The 18,179-nt window shown below is 39.0% G+C and overlaps 1 pseudogene across 1 annotated transcript; it reads right to left on the reverse strand.

Moving 5' to 3' along the window:
• Positions 1 to 6,251: 6,251 nt before the first annotated feature.
• LOC148860780 (acetylornithine aminotransferase, mitochondrial pseudogene) lies at positions 6,252 to 10,942 on the reverse strand (annotated as a pseudogene). Its single transcript, XR_016113143.1, has 2 exons — positions 10,509 to 10,942; positions 6,252 to 6,916 (listed from the first exon to the last, which is right to left on the reverse strand). The product of XR_016113143.1 is annotated as an acetylornithine aminotransferase, mitochondrial pseudogene (transcript).
• Between the last annotated feature and the right edge of the window lie 7,237 nt (positions 10,943 to 18,179).

Consider the following 18,179-nt stretch of genomic DNA (forward strand, 5'->3'; position numbering starts at 1 on the left):
ATAGTCATCCATAAACAGAAGAAAATAATGATAGCCACTCATAGAGATAACATGATATGGTCCCTAAACATTAATATGAATAATGTCAAAAACTAAAGAACATCTTTTATTACTTGTCTTAGATGAATGCCTACAATTTTTCCAAATTGACAACCCTCACACTCCAAATTGGACAATTTAACAGACTTAAGCAATTTTGGAAATAAATAATTCAAAGACCTATAAGACAAATTCCCTAACCAATTATGCCAAAGAATAATCTGACCCATTGACTCTGACTCATTACTCTTGCTCTTGACATGATGGCTTTAATGACTGAGAAGAACATTGAAAAGGTAAGCTCCATTCACCTCTCGATCACTCTCAATCTTCCTCTTTGACTCCAGATACTGGAAAACACAATGATTGAGAGAAAAAATTACAAAATGATTCAATTTTTTTGTCATACTGCTCATAGACAAAAGGTCAATACTCAATCTAGGAGCATGGAGTATGGAAGACAAGATAATGGTATTAGTTATTTTGACAAACCCCTTCCGAGCAATGGGAACATTGGAACTGTCAGTTGTAGAGACTCTCTACCAAAGTAGAGGTGGTATGAAGATAAGATGGTGGAAATATTGGTCATATGTTTTGAGGTTCCTGAGTTTATAATCTAGGGAGGTCCTCCCTTACTCGTAGATGAAGCATAATTTGCAGTGGCATATGAACTACATGTATGTGAAAATGAAATAGAACTAGCTCCTGAGCCACTTGCATCTTGTTGTTCACCATGTGGAGAGTTGGAACTAATTATATCTCTCTAACTCAGAAATTGCCCATATCTTCCCAACTCGGACCTAACTATAGTTACTAGAACTAACTCTAAAGAAGCTATAGTAGATGGTTCAGATAAATCACCAATCACTGCCATATTAGCATTTCCTTTCTTGTATCTAAACCAACTAGGTATAAGGTGTGGGCGAAACTTCCAACATATATCTCTAATATGCTTAGGCTTCTTATAGTAGTCATAAATTAGGTCATTCTTGTCCTCCTTCCTGGCATCACTACCTTGCTTAAGGTTTAAATTTCTCATCATCACATTTCTCCTACTCTCTTCTCCAGACACAAAGGCATATGACTGAGAGAGTTATACTATAATAGATTTATCTCATTGTCTAATAACAATCACCAGACTCCTCAACTAGGGATGGAAATTTTCCCCATCCCCGACGGGGACCCAACTTCCCCAACCCGATGGGGTCGGGGGTGGGGATTGAGGTCCCTGCCCTGCCCCAACCCCGATTATGTGCATATATATTATTATATTATTATATATCAAAACATATTTAAAAATTTATTTATAATTTTAAATTTTTGTTTATTGTAAGTACATTTATTTTTCAAATAAATATTGTTATCTAAAAAAATTCAGGGATTCGGGTCCCCATAGGGAACCCATCCCCATCGAGGATTGAGGATGGCAAACAAATTTTATCCCTAGCGGGGATCGGGGACGGGGACGGGGGTTACTTTTATAATCGGGTCGGGGACGAGGAATATGATCCCCACCCCGTTGCCATTCCTATCCTCAACTAGTAGGCCCTATCAACATTCTCACTCTATAAGTCTCTACAAGTCCATAACAAATCTCCTTAGTTGTGTTAGCCCATAAAAAGTTCTTGCTTATATGGGGTAATATAAAATTGCATAGCCAGGCTATCACTATGTAATTCTCCTATACCCACCGATGACATACCCCAATTTTCCATGAGTACCAATAGCCATTTTTGTTGATTGGAACCACTCCAAGTAGTTTAAACCATCCAACTTGACTACAATTATGGTTCCTATCCCAAAAGGGTCACTAGCACCTCCTCCACCTAGTCCCATTTTAGCTATGGACTTCTATTCAACTCCATTGCCCTCCATAATTTCTAAAATAGCTTAAGAAATCAATGAGAAAAAATAGATTTACCCCTTTAAAGGCCTCAATCACCCGTCTAGTAGTGTTTTCGAACTATTGTTGACGCAAATGATTAGACTATTCGGCCTGGGAGCCATCTAGGCAACCGGTCCCATTTCACCCTTAACCCATTCTTTGGCCAAAAACCATTTACTTGGTCAATGACCCACTGGTCGGGCAATTGAACCGTCAACCCGTTTGACCCGAACAATATTTTTTTGTCATTTTTATTTTAATTATTTTGTTTATTTTTAACTTTAGAATGAGACATATGTTTGAACGAGATGGTCGAACCATTGACCAAAAAACCAGTGGCCAAAGCAGTTCTGGTTAGGGGTAAGCAAGAAAAACAAAAAAACCGAACTAAACCCAAAAACCAACCAAAACCGAACCAAAAATTTGGTTAACTGAACCAACCTTATATATATATATATATATATACTTTATATTTTCTATGCATTATAAATTAATAAATATGTATTATATATAAATATATATTATAATATATAATATATTATTTATTATTTGAAATATAATATTTTATAATATATAATATTATTTTTCTATAATATTGTTAGACAGTTTTGTATGCCCTTAGTTTCAATCCAATTTGATGTACTTTGAACATTTAGTGTAAATAGATAAAGTGCATGTTTAATTCATATTGTTTGGTATAATTCTGTGTATGACCCTAAAACTGGACACTTATAGAGACTCGTGTTAGTTTTAAATGTTCACAGCCATTGGATAAGTCTGGGGAGATTTATCCTGCCAAGGCTGATACCGGTGTGCCACCAAGTGTTGGAATGGCTTGTCTTGGCCACTAGGGTAAGACCCAAGGCACAAGCAGTATGGGATTACTTGAATCTTTGAACTGGACCAGATTTTCAGTATTGCCCTGGACCTTGGAGACAGGTGGGCAAAGCTGGAAAGTTGCAACTGACCCTTAGACTCGATTATGACACTTCACTAGGTGTCGGATCGGGCTGTCTTTGATATGTCGATCAGTGAGATCCTTAGCGGGGGTCAAAACCTGGGCATGTTGGGGCAGTCTGAGAATTCATCTGAGTGAGTGATCATAGTGACAGGATCAGCCCATTTGTAGGACAATGGTAATGATCGGGAATGCACTCTTCTGATGAAAACCAAACTGTCGGTAGTTGATTTCAATCGTTGGAATTTTGTTTTGTAAAATATATATATATATATTTATTTATATCTACGGTTTCAAAAAGTTTGCAAATGGTTTTAATTCCCGTGATCCATGTGAGTAGAGAGCGCGACACTGTTCCTTGCAACCGAGGGAGAGGTCCTTTCTTGTCGGGCAGTGCTTGACCATTAAGGGCTGAGAGGTTAAGTGTAAGACCATTTAGGATAATACCCGATGGGCTAATTTTGCACCTGCCCACAGTCCTTGGGTTTTTTTAAGATGGCTTGGCCCAAGAACTACTTAATGTAAGTGTTGGGCTTAGGGTCCATGTGATGGGCTCAGGGGTTCACTGAGCTTTTCAGTTAATTCGGCTGGGCCGAACCCATGTGGCTAGTGTGTAGATCAATGCTTGGGTCCCACGCCATACAAAGAAGCCCAGCTGGGCAGCAGATTGAAAACTAGTTAAACACTAAACACTTAATGGGCCAAAAGCCCATTACGAGCTGGGCTAATATGATTACCCATCTATGGGGCGAATCTGAGATTAATGTTAGTAAAAGGATTGGGCATTTAACCTTATCCACTCTGGGAGGCTAAATTCAAATCAGATTTGAATCTGGTAATCTTCTGATAATATCAAGAGTAAACTAACTTAATCTGTAGATAGGATTAAGATAATCCCCTATCCAAATACTGATTTGGATTGGAATAACTCATAATTAGGAGGTTTCTTAATCAAGAAGAAAGGAGGAGAAACCAAAAAAAAAAAAAGAGAGAAATACATCAGATTTTGAACCAAGGTTTGGAGTAAGCAAAAAAGCATCATGCGAATTGAGATTAGATCTCTTACAGACTCTAGAGAGAAGAGAAACATTTTAGCCATCTTCGTCAAAAATCAGCTCTTGACATTAGTCTTGCAGAAAAGATCGAAAAGAATTCGGTGTTTAGAGTTTCCAATGGGTTCTTGCAAATGATCCAGTGTGTAGGACGCACCCTGCTGGTTCCGTTCCACCTATAGCTGTGTCATCTTCAGTAGGAGCGGATCTTAGTGTCTTCTTTGGGCATGAACACCAACTTTGGGAGATACTGTTTCTCTGGGTCAGGTATAATCCTCCATTTTTCTTTTTGGTTCAGATCTGGTTCGATTATGATTCAAGTAGAATCCTTGAATATTGTATTCTAAATTTAGGGAATATAATTCCTAGTTGGGAAAAGGTAGAAAAATTTTTGAAATTCGCCCACCCATTCCACAACATTAATGGCGTCCATTAGATGGATCCTACCATTCTTTCAAATATATATTGTATATAATAAAAAACTGAAAACTAGATGAATCGAACCGATAGTTAACCGATCGACTTCAATTCAATTTTGGTAACACCGATTTTTGGTTTCAAAAAATAAGCCCATGGTTCAGTTAACCAAAATGTGAGCACCCCTAGTTCTGGTTTTAGGTCGGTTTTTAAAACATTGCCTTCTAGTACCCAAAAACCTTCACCCATAAAGATTCTTTTCTCTGTGGGAGTAGGTAGAAACAGGAGAAAAGACTATCACTCCCTCCAGAGACCTCAAAAAACTCTCGAATTTGAATTTCCCTCTTCAAAAATCACCAAGAAATCCAAAAAAATCAACAACACTCCTTCCTAGGTCAAAATTGAAGAGTCCTACAATCAAAACTCTTCCTCCTCCAGTTCTTCTTGATTTCAAAGATCAACCCCAGGTCTGACACAAAGGGTTCTAGATCCACCAAAAAATCCAAGAACTAGGCACTTGGCTGATATAGGGCTACATGATGGAAGACTAAAAAAATCCCCCCCCAAAAAAAAACCACTATGATACTAAGTTGAAAAAAAAAACAATAATCTAATTTGATAATAGTGAGAAAAAAGAAAGAAAAAGAGAGTTCTTAGTGAGAAGAGAAGATGAGATGGGGAGAGGCCAATAATAATTTGGCTACCCCATTCATTATCTTATATACTCATAAAAAAAGATTGACTACAAAGACTAATATGCACTTAATGGGGTGGCTACTATTCAAAACATAAAAACAGCTCCAAAAAAACAACATAAACTAATGGGCCTTCGACCCAATAACACTAACTAATGATTATAAACAAGAAAATCATAAGAAACTGTTGAATCTCAACATGCTTCAAATTACCTTTTAAACCCTTAATTAGAGAGGGAAAAAATACAAATATAGGAGTATTTTAGTGAAAAAGAAAAGTTCCACACCCTCATTCATAGTTTTAATATAAATATAGTTATAGATATATAATATTCTTGTAATTCATAGTTAAATTTATTAATAGAAGGGTAATTAGGAATGAGGAAGACCATATACATGCAATGAATTCAAGCCCAACTGAGCAAGGTGAGACGGTTAAAGCAAACTTCTTAACAGCAGTTTTGGGGGTCAAAAAAGCCATAGAAATGGGCATTGGAAGATTGATCATTGAAGGTTACTCGAAAATAGTTGTGGGATGGTTGAAAAGGGGGAGGGGTAATTTGACACCTGATGAATGATTTCAGGTGATTCAAATGGCTCTCAAGACATGATTATTCAAATTAATTGGGTTTGAAGATCTACAAATAGTTTGGCAGATGGCCAAACCAAGCAAGGGGTCTAAAGACAACTTATGTGTTGGACACTATTGTAATCTTTTGGGTGGTTTTGATTGTTTTGGGTTTTCCATTTTTTCACAACTTGTTGTATTGCTCTCTTTTAATATCTAACGAATTGCCCTTTTCAGTGTTGCTGATCAAAAAAAAAATTATAAATGGTATTCAATATCTGAATTCAATCCAAGTACAATCCGAATTCAATGATAAGATTCAATTCAAAATCAAATATTATCACATCAAATTTGTATCTAGGCATATATCATGATTTTAATTAACCCATTTGCAGCTCTAAGAATTTCAAAAGGAATAAGAAGCATTCACATAGGCTGTCTCCTAGGCTCAGACTGGTTTCGTTCTTGTGTTTGGCATGAATAAGTTTTTCTTCTTTCCCTGTTCAACCAGAGACAAACTGCAAAACTAAAGAACACACTCTGGTATCTGAAATGAGCTCCTGTGTTTGGCATGGATCTTAAGGTAACTAAATATGCATACACACCAGGGAAAAGGGGGTCCCTGCTGCTTTCACCATTTTAAGTTAGGCATCCACCACTAATAATTAATTATTATACATGGATACACTTAGAAAATGTTCCAATAATCATAAATCCATACCACAAATAGAAAAAAGGGTACAATATTTATCTGCTACTAGTCTCTTTCTACTAGTTTGAATCAAGAACAGGCAAGCATTTCAACAGAATCTCAGCTGCATGTTCTAGTTCTTGTTCAGATATGACTAGTGGTGGCACGAGTCTTACTACGTTACCTTTTCCAGCAGTCAGTACAAGAAGGCCAGAATTCCGGCATTCATCTACAAGTGGCAATGCTGGCATGTCGAGTTCAATCCCAATAATGAGACCAAGCCCACGTACTTCTTTCACATGGGGGATCCTCCCTAGCTTCTGAGCTAACAATTCTTTGAAGTACTGGCCTTTTTTAGACACACTGGACAAGAAACTAGGATTCCTGATCTTATCCAATACTGTTAGAGCAGCTTTGCAGACAAGAGGCCCACCTGCAAAAGTGCTTCCATGGTCACCAGAGTTTATGGCGGCAGCTACTCTTTCTGTCACCAATACAGCACCGATTGGTAGACCTCCAGCAAGAGGCTTTGCAAGAGTCATTATGTCAGGGGTTACTCCATATGCCTCGTAGGCCCACAGGTACCCAGTTCTACCTAATCCACATTGCACCTGAGGACAAAATGTGAGAGGTCTCCAAGATAAATTTTACAGGAGGCATGAATGCAAGAGAAACATATTACAGATACTGTCCCTAATGGTTTCATGATAATGGTAATACCAAAAGTAGTTAGAAATAAATTTTATCTTCATAAAGATCTCATTGATTATAAACAACAAAAGCTCCCCGAAAGATTTTCTAATAAAAATATCTGTAGTCATCCCCTGTCAGGTCTTAATAAAAAAACACTAACTGTTATTTGAACATCATGCTTACAACAAAATATGCACAATACACTAGATACAACCATATTGTGTATTAACCCAGAAACAGATATGTCATTGTAATAAAGATACTTCAGTTGAAAGGATAGTGAAGTTCAATAATGAATGAAAATGTTATAGAACTGATAGTGTAATTAAATGTTGGTTTTAAATCCTATGAACAAAAGCAATATGCACTTTGACCATGGCACTTTGGAAGAAGAATGCAATGAGGACCAATATTCACATGTAACTCATTCGCAGTCAGAAGACTACATGCTTTGTTTGTGTGAATGTGTGCATGTACTACTATGGGTTGGAGATTTACATGACAAAGAACCATGTATGTAGTAGCTTTGATGGAAGCCCCAAAAGAATCATAAGTTCAGTCTCTCTTCATTTGACAAGTTTAATTTCACTAACAACACATACATGTATGTACTTGTGTATGCATGTACTGTGTAAATGCTCTTGAGGTGTTTTTAGACTTGAGAATTTTATGCTTGGCATTCCTGCTGCCATTCTACTCCACAGTTTTGGTCACATAAGCATTTAACACTGAAAGAAATGGCCCATCAATTGGACATCTACATCTACAAAATATCCATGCACCAATTAGTATAACCACCCTATTGGTATGCCAACTCTCAGATGTGCCATGAACAACAAAAATCTACATACTAATAAAAAAAAACAACAAAAATCTACGTACTTATCAAAAAAACAACAAAAATCTACATAAGTCCACATTTTTACCCATTTGTCCCATAACATAAAAAACAGAAGGCTTAGCTTTCAATGGCCAATGACTATTGGTCACTAACCTCCCAAAAGGATATACAGATATGGAGACCTATACCCATGTCATATCATTCAATTGTGTTACAAAACTGTAAAATACAGTATTCTCTGAAAAAAAAAAATTGAATTCCTTGTAATCTTCAAAACTGTCCACATAAGTTGAGAAAAGAATGATAGTTTATTCCACAAGTTAGTTCTTCATAATGGAGTAAGGATAACTAGCATATCAAATATCATGTCAGAATTACAACTAATTCTGCACAGGAAACAACACTCCTACATCATGTCCATGAAACAGTGTATCACTATCTACATTCTACACTTGGACAGTTCATGGTTCATCTTCAAGCAATATAATTGGCATGACAACTTTATTATATATGCATTATACAACGGAACATTATATAGTGTGAAAATAGAATATGCCAAGTGCGAGCTCACAGGGAGGACTGTTACCATCTATTCATTTCATGTCCACTCTCTACGGAATTGTGGGTTTGGCTTCTCTCTTTGTTTGGGTGTAATTGGAGCTCACCAGCAGAAATACGGTTGTCTTGACCAATCTACCTACAGTTGACCTACAAAAAGGGGAAGATCAATGTGGAGATGTGCAAGAACAGACTTGGTTTGGACAATATGGGAAGAAAGGAATGATAGAATATTTCAAGAGAAGGAAAGATATAACTAGAAACTAAAAGACTGTATTGAATAGGGCAATACAATGGTTGAAGACTTTGGACCTATTCTATTAGTTCTCCTTTAATGACTTTCGGAGAAACTGGTTGGAAATAGCGTGTTCTTCCATCAAGAACAAGGTAGTCCCAAGGTGGTGTCCTCCAGCTGAAGGCTCACTAAAACTGAATTTCGATGGCAGCAGCTTAGAAGGTTGTTCTGTTGTACTCGGGTCCTTTGGGACTCGGTGATGCTGTTAGGGCAGAAATGATAGCTGCGGTACAAGGGGTGCAGCTTGCAAACCAAATGGAGGTAGAACAACTAATTATTGAGGGGGGCTCAGGTGGTGGTGGGCTGGTTAGGGAAACCTGATGAGACTGTTTGGTTCTATAAGAATGAAGTTAAGAAAATTAAATGGTTAACAAGGAACATGTCAGTCTCTATTCAGTGGGTGGGGAGATCAGCAAACGCTTTGGCCAATGTGTTAGCCAAGCAAGGGGCAATTAGGGAAGAATTGTTTTTGGGCTCAGTTGTGATTCCAGTAATTGTTTCCTAACTTCTTTGTATTTGCCAGGAGGGGCTGCAGCTCGTGCCTCTCCAAGGGATCTTGCATGAGATTGTAATCCTGAATCAGTTTCTGTTTTAATAAAATTGCACTATTACTCATCAAAAGAAAATGCCAAGTGGCAGGAGAAAAAATGCAAATGAAATAAAGAGATCATGAATAAGCAAGGACTCTACCATACAGTTCAATAGGAGAAGAGGACTCTTCTACAGCAGAGTTGAAGGCCTCCCTTCAAGGATTACAGCTATGTAAGAGACTGGGCTTGAAAAGGATTGTGGCTGAAGGAAATTCTAAGACTGTATCACTGTAATAGGATGGCTTAATCAGCTCGTACGAGAGTTGGCTGTGAACTGGAGATGGACTAATAGGACAGAACAATGTAGCTGATACAATTCCAAGACAAGGAGTCAACAGGGTTGTATAAGGGAGCAATTACTCAAGTGCTTGTAAATACACAAATGGGTATAGCTGGTGCTAGCCTAAATGCTTTAAATACTGTAAATCACGTTTGGACATATTTTTGTCATTAATGAAATATTTTACTGTTACCTAGAGAGAGAGAGAGAGAGAGAGAGAGAGACTATGAAAGCAGTACTTGTAATATAGTTGTACTGGAGCAATGGTTGATCAATTGATGACCTAGCTAACACAAAACTGAAATATGAAGCTTGTTACCAAAATTTGAAGAAATATGAAACACAAACATATTTTAGATTTTAGCCATATGGAGGGATGATGGAGAAACTCACTCCATCTATGTATAAGATAGAGGACCCACTGGATTGACCATCTATTCACTTCCTTAGTCCGAGTAAGTTCTACACCCATCATTTACTGGGCCTTTTCTCAAGTGGTGCTAGATGTTGAAAGTTTAATATTTTTAAGAGCTTTGTTCACCATGTGACAGAAGTTGCAAAACTGAAATTCAAAACATAAATGTAGGGTAGAATGGGGAGGGGATATATGCAGCCTTAACTCAGGCACCTAAGCTGCCCCATTGAACATCTATGATATCTAAATCTCTATTGGCCCATTAAAAAAAATTCCAGATAAAAGATTGACAAACTCGAAACAACAAACCCTCACACCCCAGCACAAGGTACAATTTGGTGGTTGTAACTTCATCCCATTATGGAATAATGAAATTTAAAAAGTATCAGAAACATATAGGTTAGTCAGCTTGGTACTTTTGTACTTTCTTCTTCTTATACTTCTAGATACAGAGATTGTTCATTTTCATAACCAATGCAATTCACTGTTACTGATATAAAAAATGAAGTTCAAAAGCAAATAGTTGCCTACCTCATCAAAGACCAGGAGTGCCCCAGCATCATCACAAGCACTACGTAATGATTGCAGGAATTCCGTTGTAGAACTATATATACCTCCTTCGCCCTGGATAGGTTCCACAAAAACCGCTGCTTTTTTCCACGTTGAATTACTTGTTTTGCAGTTTGTATATTCCCATACTCAAGGAAAGTGACACCAGGCATTCCAGGTTCAAAAGGGGATCTGCAATGTTCTTTGCTTGTCAAAGCAAGAGCACCCATAGTTCTCCCATGGAAACTATTGGAGAAAGAAATAAACTCCACAGGTGGCTCTTTCACATCAGGATGAGAAAACCTCTGAAACTTCCTAGCAAATTTAATAGCTGCTTCATTTGCCTCTGTTCCTGAATTTGAGAAAAAGATACGATCGGCAAAAGAAGACTCCACCAGACATTTTGCAAGCTCCACCTGCAGAAACATGGTATTTCCAATTTAACCATCACCAAAAATAAATCAAGAAATAAGAAGAGTAAAAACCACATGTATATCAAAGTGAGAATATCGAGATGGAGTTCAAGTTGTACTTTAAGTGTCCAGAAGCAGCAGGAGCATCCAAGTATCTTTGTGAATTTAAAATTCTGAAAATGAATAAATATAGAAGAGAGCTAAATAGCAAGGGTGCTGTGATTATTAAAAGAAAACCAGCAAAAAGGGGAGAGAAAGCAGAGAAAGAAAGGAAAGAGAGAGATGGGAGAAGACGGAGGAGAGTTGAATCAATCGTACGTCTCTCCAGCCCATCAAAATCTTTTATTACTTGTAATTCTAACTGATAATACAATTACAAGAATACCCCCAATAGGGCAGCTGACTAAATAAGTACGAAAGAAAAATGAACCATAACAAGAAAAATAATATAAACATAAACTAATAAAAAAGGACAACGCCCATGAACCCAATCTTTCTATACTCTCCCTCAAGCTGATCATATATGTCAATCATACCCAGCTTGTTTAGTGTAGAAGTTCAAGACTGCTATCAGCCTTGAACCCTAATAGATTTCAGGTTCGAAAATAGAAGCAAAATGTAGAGAAGAGAAGAACAAGATAAGAGAGAACTGTAGAACACAGGATTGAAAGAAGGGACAGAATCTGAATGTTCTACCGCCGCCACTTCTATTTAGTATTTTTATAGGTTATGCTCATTACATGGAAATGACAGATCTACCCTTAGTATTTACATAACAAATAGAACAAAATAAAACTAAAATAAATAACAACTGAAATAATCGACTGACCACCAAATAACCCTAGGATGACTAGAACACATTCTACCCTACGAACACGGTGGGACCATAGATGTGGGGCCCATATCAGTGTTCTCTACACTCCCCCTCAAGTTGAGAATAAATGTTTATCATTCCCAACTTGGATAGATCCGCCTCTAGCTTCTTCCTTGGTACAGCTTTGGTGAGGATATATGCTAGCTGCATGTTGGATGTGATGTAGGGAGGGGACACATTTCTTGTGATGAGACCTTCTCTCGTACAAAATGCCGATCAACTTCAATATGTTTAGTTCTGTCATGCTGCACCGGATTGTGTGCTATATTAATAGCTGCTTGATTATCACAATACAACATCAGGGGCTTCTCATACTCAATACCCAACTCCTCAAGTAGTGATCTCAGCCACTCCGTTAGCCATTGACCTGTATTCAGCTTCAGCACTAGATCGGGAAACAACACTCTGTTTTTTACTCCTCCAAGAGACAAGGTTACCTCCCATAAGGGCATAATATCCAGAGGTAAACCTTCTGTCATCAACACCCCCAGCCCAATTGGCATCTGTATAGACCTCCACCTTCATGTGGTCACTGTTGTTGAACAGTATACCTCTACCCGGGCATCTCTTCAAGTATGCTAATATTCTTTCTACTGCAAGAAGATGCGTGGTTCTAGGAGAGTGCATGTACTAGCTGACAACACTGACTGCATAACTGATATCTGGCCGAGTGAGGCAGAGATATAAGAGCTTTCCCACTAATCGCTGGAACATAACTTTGTCTTCAAGAGGCTCCCCACTCTCTGCACTAATCCTGTGGTTATGTTCAATGGGTGTATCCGCAAGCTTGACACTTAATTTTCCAGTTTCCGCCAACAGATCTAGAACATATTTCCTCTGAGAGACAAAGATCCCCTGTTTAGATCTAACAACCTCAATACCCAAAAAATACCATAGTGCACCTAGATCTTTCACCTCAAACTCTTGATGAAGGAGCTGTTTGAGGGACTCAATCTCATGGCTATCATTTCCTGTCACCACAATATCATCAACATATACTGCAAGTAGTGTTAAAGAGGACTCCACCCTCTTGATGAACAATGTATGATCTGACTGGGCCTGTACATAACCAAACTTCCCAAGGGCTAGTCTGAATCTATCAAACCAAGCTCTAGGTGACTGCTTCAAACCATACAATGCCTTATTGAGCCGGCAGACCTTCTTATTTGTCTCTGTATCATAGAATCTAGGAGGCAACCGCATGTAAACCTCTTCCTGCAGGTCTCCATTCAGAAAAGCATTTTTAGCGTCCATTTGGTACAAAGGCCAAGTGTGGCTTGCTGCAAGAGATAATAGAACTCAAATGGTGGTCATCTTGGCTACCGGGGCGAAGGTCTCCAAGTAATCTATACCATAAGTCTAGGTGAACCCTTTTACAACTAGCCGAGCTTTGTACCTCTCAATGAAGCCATCCACATTGTGCTTCACAGTAAATACCCATCTGCATCCAATTGGTTTCTTTCCTTTGGGCAGATCAACTAGCTCACAGGTATTATTTTTCAACAGGGCATCCATTTCAATTTGCATTACATCTTTCCACTCCGGGACTGATAGAGCTTCTTGCACTGTTCTTGGAATAGGGACATTGGCAATGGAAGTAAGATAGGACCTGTAGGAGGGAAATAGGCGATCATAGGATAAAAACTGGGAAATGCAGTGGGCTATAGATGTGGTACAATGTCGTTTTCCTTTACGGACAGTAATGGGAAGGTCACGGTCGTCTGTAGGAAGTGAAGTGGCAACAATGGAAGGAGTCTTTGTGGGGCCTGGGACTGTAATACCTGGACTTGGAGCCGTAGAAGAGGTTGGAGCTGGCCTGGACTGCTGATGACCGGGACCAACCTGCCTGCATCACCTGTGATAGACTCAACTCCTGATCCCTCTGACCACCCTCACTATTGCAGCCCTCAGCAATCAATGGAATAGGTAAGGGAACAACCCCAAAAGTATTAACCCTACCCTCACTACGCTCCCCCTGAAGAAAAGGACCCAAATCCCCACTCTCACTGCTCTCCCCCTGAAGAAAAGGACCCAAATCCCCACTCTCACTACTCTCCCCCTGAAGAAAAGTGACATTCATGGAGACAAGCTTCTTCCCTGAGACAGGATCATAACACTAAAACCCTTTTGAGTTTGTGCATAACCAAGTAAGATGCATTTGGAGGCCTTTGGTTCGAATTTGGAGTAATGGGGTCCAAGAAGCTGAACAAAACAGGTACAACCAAATGTTTTAAGGGGAATAGTAAACAACTCGTCATTTGGGTATAGAAGGGAAAAAGGAGATTTCATATCAAGAACCCAGGAAGGGACCCGATTAATAAGATAGACCGCCGTGAGGATAGCATCACCCCAGAAGCGAATAGGGACATTGGAGGTAAACATAATACTTCTAACTACCTCCAAGATGTGCCTATTCTTCCTTTATGCAACTCCATTCTACTGAGGTGTATGAGGACAAGTGCTTTGGTGGATAACCCCATGATTAAGAAGGTAAGATGCCAATGGCTTAGCAAAGTATTCCTTTGCATTATCATATCTAAGAACTTTGATCTTAGCGTCAAACTGGGTTAGCATCATTTGGTGGAAGTTTTGGGTCAGGGCGGGAACCTCATCTTGTGAACGCATAAGATAAACCCAAGAAAACCGTGTATGATCATCAACAAATAACAAAAAATATCTATATCCACCCATTGAAGGCATGTGATATGGCCCCCAAACATCAGTATGCACAATATCAAAAGGACTATTACTCCTTTTATTACTCAATGAATAAGATTTTCTACAATGTTTAGAAAACTCACAACTTTCACATTTCAACTGAGATAACTCAACAGACTCAAACAAAGTAGGAAACAGACTCTTTAAGGATCGAAAAGGCAAATAACCCAATCGGTTATGCTTTGGCATAACCGGACTCACAATTTGAGAAACAAGTGACTTCTTATCCACTGACTCTTCCCAACGAGAACTCTCCCCGAGCAGATAGATCCCATTCATCTCACGGCCAGTCCCAATCACCTTCTTCATCTCCAAGTCCTGAAAAACACATCAATCAGGGAAGAAAGTTACTGAGCAGTTCATATGTTTGGTAATACTACTAACTGAAAGAATGTTAGTATCAAGCTTTGGAACATGCAAGACAGAAGACAAGGAGATAGTATCCGATAGCTTGATGTCACCCTTGCCAGAAATGGGGACAAGAGAACATTAGCAATAGATACTTTATCCCTACCAGAAGACAAATGATAAGCGGTAAACAATGAAAGCAAGCTAGTCATATGGTCGGATGCACCTAAATCTATTACCCAACAGGGTTCAGTAGTACCTGGAGCTGAGGCATGGTAGGTTGAGGCTCGAGTACTTGAATGTGCGAAAGCAGATGCGGCAGGGGCTAATGGTGACTGCAGTGGCTGAGCTGAGTTCCCAACTTCCTTTTCCAACTATATTAAAGCAGCCCAAAATGCAGCTAAGGTCTCTAAAGGTGTGTCTCTTGTGCCAGACGAAGATGCTGAATCAGTGTTCACGGCCACATGAGCATTACCCTTCTTGCTTCTCAACTTCGTCGGGACCAAATGAGGATGCAGTTTCCAACATGTTTCTTTTGTGTATTTGGGTTTCTTACAATGCTTACATACCACATCTCTTTTATCTTCCTTCTTCCTGTCCCTTTCTGAATCACCTCCTGATTTGAGTTTAACAGCTACAAGGTTGGTGTAAGAGGCTAAGGTTGCATCATGACTTTTCCTCCTGGTCTCTTCATTATGCACTAAGGAGTATGCCTGGGAGAGAGTCACACTATCTCTGGTCAATATCTGTTGCCGCACGATATCATACTCTGAGTTCAGACATGCCAGAAACTCAAACACCCTATTTGTCTCGACTTGCTTTCTATGGGTCTATGCATCTTTGGGACTCTCCCACTCAAGAGTCTCTAAGTGATCAATCTCATGCCACAAGAACTTCAAGGTAGAGAAGTAGATCGAAACCGGTTTCTCTCCTTGTTTAGGAGTGTTCACTTCACATTTCAATTCATAAGCTCTCGCAACATTAAGGGGTTGGGAATAAGTTTCTTTCATAACATCCCATATCTCCTTGGTTGTCTTTGCCCACAAGTAATTTCAGCTGATATGAGGCTGCATAGAATTACACAGCCATGTCATAACCAAGTAGTTTTCTTGGACCCACTTGGTATACATGGGGTCTCCCTTGGAAGGTTCTTTCACATCTTCCATGAGATACCCTAATTTACCCCTTCCCTCAATAGCCATCATGGCTGATTGGGCCCATTTCAAATAGTTTGATCCATCAAATCTTACGGTTGTAATCTGAAAACCTCTCTCAGAAGCACTACCATAACTGTTGTTCCCAGAACTGCCTTCTGCTTGATTTTTAAACTCCATTTCGTTCAAGAACCAGTAGTCTCAAAATTAGGGTTACTACAGTCGAAGAACAACACTTGGACTATCAATCACAATAAAAAATCAGTATAGAACTAATTTGTATTCACGGTATATGTGCATGAAACCAGTACAAGTCTGATCTGAAACCAATTAGCAAACACAACAGCAACAGTCCGTACAGTTTTCACTCCTTAAAAGAGTTCAAAACCCCAAAAAAGATCTGAATACAATTTGGAGAATGATCTGATATGATGAAGTAGAATTAGGGTTTTAATTAGCCCTTAAAAAATTCTTAACCGCACTTTTCAAGCAGTATCATATAGATAAGACTTGTAGTAGGGTTAATACGAAACCCTAAAACTGATCAATGCTGAAAAAAAAAATTAAGAAGAGCTTCACATGTAGATCACAAGGCTCGGCCCAGCAGTAGGATTTGCAGCAAGATTAGTAGGGTTTGTCGTAGGGTTAAGACCAAACCCTAGAGAATAGAAAGAAGAAAACCCTAGAATGGTTCGGCCGCCCTTTCTAGATAGGTCCAACCTATCTTCTCTGATAGTACTTCTCTTAGAAAATAAAATAACTTACAAGAGAATGTTGTTCGCTGCCTTTCAAGGTTACCCGAACCCTAGTCTTCTCTGATTCTTCCTGATCACCAACACTTTGCAACCGTGGAAAGTCTTTAATAGCTGCTAAACCCTCTGGTGATCTCCAAGAATTAGTCAATGAACTCTACTTTCTCAGCTTCCAGCCCTAGATGGTTCTCATGTGGTCGGTTGGACTAGACTCACATGAGAAACCCTAACCTGGCTCTGATACCATGTAGAAGTTCATGACTACTATCAGCCTTGAACCCTAATAGATTTCAGGTTCGAAAATAGAAGGAAAATGTAGAGAAGAGATGAGGAAGAGAAGAGAGAACTGTAAAACACAAAGGGTTGAAAGGAGGGACAAAATCTGAATGTTCTGCCGCCGCTACTTATATTTAGTATTTATAGGTTATGCTCATTACATGGAAATGACAGATCTGCCCTTAGTATTTACATAACATATAGAACAAAATAAAACTGAAATAAATAACAACTGAAATAACTGACTGACCACCAGCTAACCCTAGGATGACTAGAACACATTCTACCCTACGAACACAGTGGGACCATAGTTGTAGAGCCCACATCAGTGTTCTCTACACTTAGATCATGCTGTAGCTTAGCCTTTATAACCCCCTTAGTCAAGACATTTGTTAATTGTTCCTCAAAGGCAATAAAAGGCATGCATATTTCTCCTGAAGCAACTCTCCCATATAAGGTGGTGTCTATCTACCTCTCAATGTGCTTTGTCATATCATGTTGCATCGGATTATGAACAATGTTTGTAGCTTCTTGATTATCACAATATAAAATCATAAGCTTATTCTTTAGCACCCGTTTCCATTATAAGCCACCCGTTTCCATTCCTCTTTAGCACAGTTTCGAACCTCTTATTCACACAGGTCAATGAGTTTCTCCAACCTTCTTCCCATAAAGAATTAACAGTTCCATCTATAAAACCTTTCAACCACACACATGCCTCATTCGATAGGAGAATCGTTGCCCTGCTCCCTTCTCTAATTTTCAAATGAACCTTCCCCTTTGTCCTTTCCTGCTCGAACAGGAAAGATTTGGCTTCAATGATCAACTCTAGTCTCTATTTCCCCACCAGATTAAACTTCCTCTCCTCTCTCATGGTCCTCTCTTATTGGGTAGTGTTTGATCATTATGGACTGAGAAGTTAAGTGTAAGACCATTGAGAGTAATACTTGATGGGTTAATCGTGCATTTGCCCACAGTCTTTGGGTTTTTATAAGGTGGTTGGACCTAAGAACCATTTTGTGTAAATGTTGGGCCCATTAATAGCCCATGGTGATGGACTTAGGGGTTCATTGTGTCTTATAGTGAATTTGGTCAGGCCTTGTAACAAAGGCTGGGTT

This window comes from Nelumbo lutea, chromosome 4 (assembly GCF_056320005.1).
Source record: "Nelumbo lutea isolate HS-2025 chromosome 4, American lotus-T2T, whole genome shotgun sequence".
NCBI classification, from domain to species: domain Eukaryota; kingdom Viridiplantae; phylum Streptophyta; class Magnoliopsida; order Proteales; family Nelumbonaceae; genus Nelumbo; species Nelumbo lutea.